Below are 8,543 nucleotides of genomic sequence, written 5' to 3' on the forward strand. Positions count from 1 at the left end.
AAAAAAAAAAAAAAAAACCCAAAAACAAAAAACAAAAAAACAAAAAAACAAGGTTGTCCTCTGATTTTCACATGTAAGTCGTGGCATGTGTTTGTGTGAGCAAGCATACACACATTATTTATTTACCTTTTATATTTTACTTATTGATTTACTATCTGTGTGTGTACATGCACATGCATGAGTTCGAAGGTCAGAGGACAACATACAGGAATTCCTTCTCTTTTCCCATCCTTTAAGTGTCAGGAATCAAGTTCAGGCCACCAGGCATGGCAACAAGCCTTTTATCCACTAAGCCATTGTTGTGTAGTAGTTTCCTCCCAGACTGAAATATTCCACCCAACAATGAAGCTTGCTCCTTAAGAAAGATGATAAATGATTCAGAATAACTTCAGGAAGTCCCTGAAACTGCCCAGATTCATTAGACCCCTCCCTCCCAAAAGTAATCAATAAAGATTATTGAGGGTTACTCTCAGACAAGCCAAGTCCAAAGAAGACTCTGAGACAAGACCAGCTTCCTGGAAGAATCAGAAACCAGTTGAGCTGGAAGAGGTTTAGATCAACTGAGTCACTTAGAAAGGACACTCTCCAACATGTTGAGTTGTCTGCAACCTGTGTACTGTGCTCCAGCTTTTGTGAGCTGTCATTCTTGCTGGAGTGGCCTTTGATGCTGCGTTTGTCTTTGAGTCCTTTCTGCTCCTGTAAGTAACCCTTCATCCATATTCCTATAAGTAACCACCACTTCAATTCATTGGTTCACCATGATGGACTTTGGTGGTAAAGGATGTTGCTCAGCCATAGCCTCCTTATGTGTGATGAGTAGACATGTGTGTTGCATCTCTCCAGGAAAAGTCTTGTCACAAACAGCCATCTTGCTGCCACAACTATGTATTTACTTATTTGACAAGGTCTCAGTATGTAGCCCTAGCTGGCCTGCAATTCACTAACTCACTATGTAGAGTATAAAAACCTGCCTGCTTCTAATTTCCCAGCATTGGGATTAAAGGAATGCACAATCATGCCAGGACTTTAATTAACTAATTAATTAGTTATTTAATTATATGTTTTAAAATTTTATGTGTAGGGGTTTTCTGCATGCATGCATATATGTGCACCACATGCATGCTTGGCGCCTGTGGAGGCCAGAAGAGGACATCAGATTCTCTAAAACTGGAGTTATGGTTGTGAGACACCATCTGGGTGCTCGAAGCCAAACCAAATTGGACGAATAGCCAGTACTCTTAACTACTAAGCCATCTCTCCAGGCCCAGGTCTTTACTTGTTTTTGAGACTGAGTGTCATGTATCCCAGACTGGCTTTGAATTCAATATGTAGCCAAAGATGGCCTTGAACTTCTTACACTCTTTCATCTCTGGAGCACTGAGATTGCAGGCATGCATCATCACACCCTGTTAACTAGTATGATGATCTTTACGTTTATTTTGTGGGTTATGTTAGAGGACAACTTTCAGGAGCCAGTTCTGTCCTTTTACCCTGTAAATCCCAGGGGTTGAACTTAGACCATCAGGCTTGGCAGCAGGTGCCTTGACCTGCTTAAGTCATTTCACTGGCCCCATATACCTGCTTTTATGTGGTTCTGGGGACTGAACCCATAGCTTTGTACATGCTAGATGAGCACATTACCAAGTGAGCTATAGTCCAAACCCCTAAATATATAATTTTGATTGATCATTGAAGCCATACTGTGATCATGTCTTATATGTTTATTAATATTTGCTATTTATTATCAACATATTCCCATGTGGTGTATAATATGTATTCAAAAGTGAGAAGCAATGTCCTCCAGTTTCTCTTTGCTTGTCTTTCTCTCAGTACATTTTTCCTTTTTTAAAACTAGCCTTCATTCTCCTGGTACAATTTAGTCTCATGAGTCCTCAGAAAAGGGCAGAGGTTTGGCTCGGTTCTTTAACAATCTTTTTTTTTTATGGTAATGTTTTTTATCAGACAGATTTTTCTTAAACACATAAAAACATGCACTTTCCAAACTGTTGGAGCAATGTTCTGTTGTTTTGTTTTGTTTTGTTTTCAGGAACCAAAATGAATTTCCCCACAGTCCTTAACTGTAGTGCATTAAAGAGCTTTTACATTTCCATGTTCATTTTCAACCTCCTCCTAATCTGCTGTTTAAAAAACAGAGACAAAATTAGCCATTTTCCAACAAACACTTCAGTGGCATTAGTACATTTACACTGCCGTGCAGACGCCACTTCTATCTAGTTTCAGAACATTTTCATCCCCCTAAATTACACCCTGTTCCATTAAGCTGTTACTCTTCAGTCCCCTACCTCACAGCCAACCCACCTGATCCTCATTTCAATAAATTAATTTTTATTGCAAAATGTGTCAAGTATAAAATTTACCAGTTTAGTCTCTCTCTCTCTCTTTTGTCTGTTTGTTTTGAGATGGGCTCTCTTCACATAGTCTAGGCTGGCTTGGAACTTGTATTGATCCTCCTGGCTCTGCCTTCCTAGTTCTGGAATAACAGATGTGCATCAACGCAATAGGACCACACTTCAGAAGTGTTCTATGTACAGGCATTATATGCCAGTCATCACGTGGCCATCACTGCATCCATGTACAGGACTTTTTAATTTTTTTCTAACTAAGCTTTTGTCCTCACCCACCATCCACCCCTTTGCCATCCCCTGTGGCCATTCACATTCTACTTTCTGTCTGTAGGAATTTGCTCGCTCTAGGCCTCATATGAGTGGACCCATGCAGCGTTTGGTTGTTTGTTTTGTGTTTGTTGTTTGTTTGTTTGCCTAGCTCATTTCACTTAGCATAATGTCCTCAAGGTTCAACAAGGTTGTCTGTATGTATTAGAACTCCTCCCATCTCAGCAAAAAAGTTATTTCTTGTGTGGTCACACACGTGAGTGCTACAGCATGATTTGTGAAGATCAGAGGACAACTTGTTGGCAATGGTTCTCTCCTTCTACAATGTGGATCCCAGGGATCCAATTCACATTTTTAAGCTTGATGGCAAGTGCTTTACCCCCTGAGCCATCTCTCTAACCCAGGACTTCATTCTTTATTACAGTTGACTAATGTTCCATTAGTCATGGAGTATTAGTTACATGGCTCCGTGGTTGCACCACATTTTGTTTATCCACTCAGCTGTTGGTAGATGCTTGGGTTGCTTCCACCTGTGGGTGCTTGTGAATGAGCTGTCTTGAATAAGATTGTGGGTACACTGTCTGTTTAAATGGTCCATTTGTATTTTGTCTTTTTGTTTTTCAGACAAGATCACACAGTGTAGCTCATGCTGGTCTGGAACTTAGTCCAGTCTGGCCTTGACTTCATGGTAGTCCTCTTGCCTCAGCCTCCCAGGCACTGGTATTACAGCTATAAAACACCATGTCTGGATGCTAGACTATGTTTTCTTTTTCCTTTCTTTTCTTTTAGATGGGGTCACAGTATGTAGCCCTAGCTAGCCTTGACCTTATAGAGAGATCTGTCCTCCTCCACTTCTGAGCGCCAGAAGCACTAGCAGTTCAGAAATATGAACTCCCGTTTAACGTCCCAGCATATGCATCTGTTCCTCACTTGCTACGTGATCTCTCCAAGTCTTCTTCTCCAATAGTTGGGTTAATAGGCCATCAGAGAGGAATACAGAGCCCATATTCAGAAAACCTGCTGGGGTGGGGGTCGCTCTGAACCCACACACAGATGCTGCTGGCTTTTCTTCCTCTGTCTCCCTCCCATCCCACTGCCCACAAAGTTTCCAGAAAGCCACAGGGCCCATCAGTATCCGAAATCAAATATCAGGGGGCTAAAAGAAGAGTTTCTTTGAAGTTTAGTACTAAAAAGAGGGTAGGGCGGGAGGCAAAATAAGCTTATAAAAAAGCAGAAGTGAGTTCCGATGCTGTCCCTCAGCTCCAGCTGATGCCTGGAAGGCCAGCCTCCCTATTTCTCCTTTCATTTAGACATAGCATCCCTATGTAGGACCGCAGACCCTTCCACACTTATTTATTCTCCTGACAAGTGATGTAAGCAACATCACTTTTCAGACAACAATGAGGAAAAGACATGTAGTGGCTTTCTCCTGTGATTCTAGCTACTCAGAATGTTGAGGCAGGAGGATTGCTACCTTTAAGGCCTGTCTGAGCTACAGAAAGAAAGCAAGGCTAGCTTAAGTAACCTAGCAAGATGGTCTCAAAACAAGACAGAACAAAATAAAATAATAAAATGAAATGAAAGAGGGCAGCTGTGCGGTGATGGCTGCACCATTAATCCTAGCACTCAGGAAGCAAAGGCAGGCAGATCTTCAAGTTAGAGGCCAACCTGGTCTACAGACTTAGTTCCAGGACAGTCAAGGCTACAAAGAGAGACCTTGTCTCAGAACCCATACCCCTACACCCCCAAAAAAGAAAAGAAAAATGCAGGAAGGCTAGGGATGGGGTCAGTGGTAGAGGAGTTGTCTGATCTCCCTCCCTCCCTCTTTCTCTCTCCTTCTCTGTCTCTGTCTCTCTCTGTCTCTGTCTCTCTCTGTCTCTGTCTCTCTATCTCTGTCTGTCTGTCTGTCTGTCTGTCTGTCTGTCTCTCTCTCTCTCTCTCTCTCTCTCTCTCTCTCTCTCACACACACACACACACACACACACACACAAAACATAAGCATTTTAGAGGACACAAGGATTCCCTGCGTGCCTGGTCTGGACACAGTGCTTTGTTTGGCTCTGTTGTGTTCACAGTCTCTATTCTGCCATCCTCTTCCCCTTCCTAGACTCATATGAAGCAACAAATCGGGTTGATTATGCTGCCTTTGAAAACTTTGAACTAGGGAGTCTCAGTATCTTGTGCAAAAATCCCTATTCCCTCCTTTCAGGGCTGAAAGAGCTTCCCTGTGCAGCCTGGTTTTAAAACCCTCATGCCAAGCATGGAAAATTCTATAAATACCAAATGCAAATGTGGAATTTAACCTTTAATTATTCTAGCCTCTAGCTCAGCCTCCCCCATCCCACCATTTTCTTTCTGTTCGAATAACCTCTTTAAACTCCTGCTGAAGGTTGATCAACATTAAAAGAAGAAGAAGAAGAAGAAGAAGAAGAAGAAGAAGAAGAAGAAGAAGAAGAAGAAGAAGAAGAAGAAGAAGAAGAAGAAGAAGAAGAAGAAGAAGAAGAAGAAGAAGAAGAGGAAGAGGAAATCTTTTCAGGAAGATTTGCTGGAGGCCAAAAGAATAGAAATTGTCAATGTGGATGTGACCACTAGAGAAGTGCTCATTTGGTGGCTTATAGCCATGCACTGATATTTGATGGTCACCCAGTTTGATAGTGTGAAACAGCCAAAAGCTCATACAAAGCCTGTGGATCCTGACATCTTTACTTCTACTCAGGTGGTCTCCTGGATGAATTTGTTCTAAGGACCTTTGCTTTGCTCTGTATTGCTACACAATAAACTAACCCCAAAAGAAGTGCCACCAATTATCATTGCCATCTCCCAGTATACTTTAGTTTGTTCCCAGCCTGGACAAAGCTCAAGACTTCTATTTGCCTCTCCTCCCTCTATAAGGTATTGCTGGGATGGCTTTAAAAAGGTGGAGCTCATGGCTCAGTGGGTGGGTGGGTGCCCCCCCCCCATGTCAAGCTTGATTTCCCAGATGGTGGGAGGAATGAAAACTAACTTTCACAGTGTGTTCACCAAATAAGCACACAAGCACTTGGGCAGGAGGATCTCTGGGGGGTGGAGGAAGCATGATCTATATAGAGAGCTTCAGGACAGCCAGGACTACATAAAGAGACCTCTCTCAAAAACAATAATAACAAAAATCTTTTTTAAAAAGCCACATAGCTTCACCTCTAGTATTGACTGGGCAGTCATGAAGGCCAGACCAGGTTCAATGGGTGTAGACCCCACCACTGGAAGAGGCATTGTTGTTGGCTCATCATCACATTGAAAGAACCTATGGGATAGGAGAGATTGTGATGACCTTCATTGTTGGCTTGAGATTCTGGGACAGGACTGGGTTGCCTAATCAACTTCTGTCTCACATTTCTGAAGGCTGGAGGTCCAAGATCAAGGTGCTGGCAGGGATGGTGTCTGTGAGGTTCCCATTTCTGGCTGCCTTTTTTTAGTGCCTTCTCTTGGCCTTTTCCTTGAGTGTACACACCTATGGTACATTCCCTTTAGTTGTTGGTGGTGGTGGTGTTGTTTTGCAATAGAGTCGTGTGTGGTCCAGACCAGCCCTGAGCTCCTTATGTAGCCAAGGATAATCAACTCTTTATCTTCCTACTTCTACCCTTCAAATGTCGGGATTATAGAGGCACCCCCACTATGTCCATCTGTCCTTTTTTCTCTCCTCTCCTCTCTCTCTCTCTCTCTCTCTCTCTCTCTCTCTTCTTTCTTTCTTTCTTGGGGAGGTGTTTCAAGACAGGGATTCTCTGTGTAGCCTTGCCTATCCTAGAACTCACTCTGTAGACCAAGGTGGCCTCAAATTCAGAAATCCTCCTGACATGTACCACCACTGCCTAGTGGCCTTTTTGTTTTGTTTTGTTTTGTTTTGTTTTGTTTTAATTAGGTTAACAGTCTCGTTCCTTAAGGCCCCCAATTTCAAGTCCTGGTTAAACCACACTGACTCCCTTGTAATCTCCATTTTCAAATACAATTATATTGACAGTTAGAGCTCCAACCACCACCATGAATCTTGCAATGACACAATTCAGTTCAATAACCAGGAACTTTGGAGAATATGGTCACAGGCCAGGAGATGGCTCAGAGTAGGAGAACTTGCTGTACAAGTTGAGAACCTGAGTTCAAACTCCCAGAACCTGGTTACCAATCCAGGTGTAGTCCTGAGTGCCAGTAACCCCAGCACAGTGTGGTGAGGAAGGAGCAGTATGAGGCTTTCTGGCCACCAACCCAGTTCCAGGTTTAGTGATAGATAATGTCTCAAGGGAATAAGGTGGGACATTCAATGTCTTCCTGTGGACTGTGCATATGGTGGGGTATGTAATGTCCTGTTAAGCCCCTAGCTTCCCTCTGTCCCTGTCTCTCAGGTGCCAATCTCCTTGGTGAAGGTTAACCAAGTCGCCAGGACTATTTTGAGTTGGGCTCCGAGTTAGCGGTGGTGTGAACAGAAGATGCCAGCTTTCCCCGATTCCCTTCTACTCTGTACGCAGCATTTCTTCCCACTGCCAGCCCTGCCCAGCCATAGCCACCACAGACCTGGAGCCAGAGCTCCTGAGGACTCCTTTCTCCAGGAGTTCTCCTGGGGCCTCATGTTGTTCCAAAAGCAGAGGCCTAGGCTGGCGGCCTGCCTGTGACTCTCTCACTCTGGAGGCAGGGGGCCTGCTGCTGAGGCCCCGGTCTCTCTCTCTCTCCCCCGGGGCTGACCTGTTTGTTGCACAGCGCCTTAATTAAAAAGGAGGCAATGTATGAGTGAGTTATTTTATTGTAGGAAGGATAGAATATGCTGGTTAAGTAAAGAGAAAGAAAGGAGAGAAGAGAGAGAGTGAAAAGAAAGGAGAGGGAGAAAGCAAAAGAAGAGAACAAAGAGCAGAGAGGAGAGAGAACAAGAGAACAAGAGAGAGAGGGTAAGAATGAGAGGGGAGAGAAGTAAGAGAGTGAGGAGGGGGCAAACCGCCCCTTTTATTGTATGAGGCGTGGCATGCCTGGCTTGTGGTCAGATGAGTGTATATAAGGTCCAGCTAGAATGCTGGGAGTTTGAGGCAGTGTCTGCCTGATAGAGCACACATCTCCTGCAGGGGCAGCTGTGAGGGGTCTGGGCTGAAATCTGAGCCATTGGTCTCAGGAGCTTATCGCCGAACTCCTACCGTCCCTTGTGAACAAATTTACTTTGCTCAGTGGGTCTCTGGGGTTCCGAGGTGGCTGCTCTATTGGACTCCAGCTGTCAGAACTGCCCACTTCCCACAGCCCCACTCAACTCTGAAGAAGGGCAGGCTATTGCCTTCTTAGACCTGCTACTTCCTCCTATTGGATCCTCTGTTGTTGAGGAAGGAGTTACTTGTACACAAATCCCTTGATCCATTATATTCATAAACAATGCTCAGTGTGTGAACCCTGACTGGTCCAACCCTCCTCATCTTCTCCGATGAAGTCTCTCTGCAGCAATTCCCAGATACAGGAGGTTCTCTGAGAGTATGACAATTCTTCGTAATCCACATCAGGGTCATCAGGGCTCCTACTCCTTCCAACTTCGAATCACACACACACACACACACACACACACACACACACACACACACACAGTCACCCAGCACTCTAGCAGCTTTGGAAAACCTTGGAGGAAAGGACCAGAGTGACAGGGCTGCACTTCCTGCATAGATTCTGCCTCACCTCCCTGAGCTGTGACCCAGATCCGCAATGGAGGACAATAAGTGTGCATGTTAGGCTATGAGTACAGCACAAACAGATTCTAGGGTGGAAACTATTTTCCCAGACTGCAAGTAGTGGTCGGGATAACTTGACACTTTTGCTGAAGCAGAGTTGGGCATAACCTGGCCAGTGTCTGGTGCCCTAGGCAAGACTTAAACAACAGAAGATAAGCAATGGACAAAACAGACCTTCTGG

The sequence above is a fragment of the Mastomys coucha genome, chromosome X (genome assembly GCF_008632895.1).
Source record: "Mastomys coucha isolate ucsf_1 chromosome X, UCSF_Mcou_1, whole genome shotgun sequence".
NCBI lineage: Eukaryota > Metazoa > Chordata > Mammalia > Rodentia > Muridae > Mastomys > Mastomys coucha.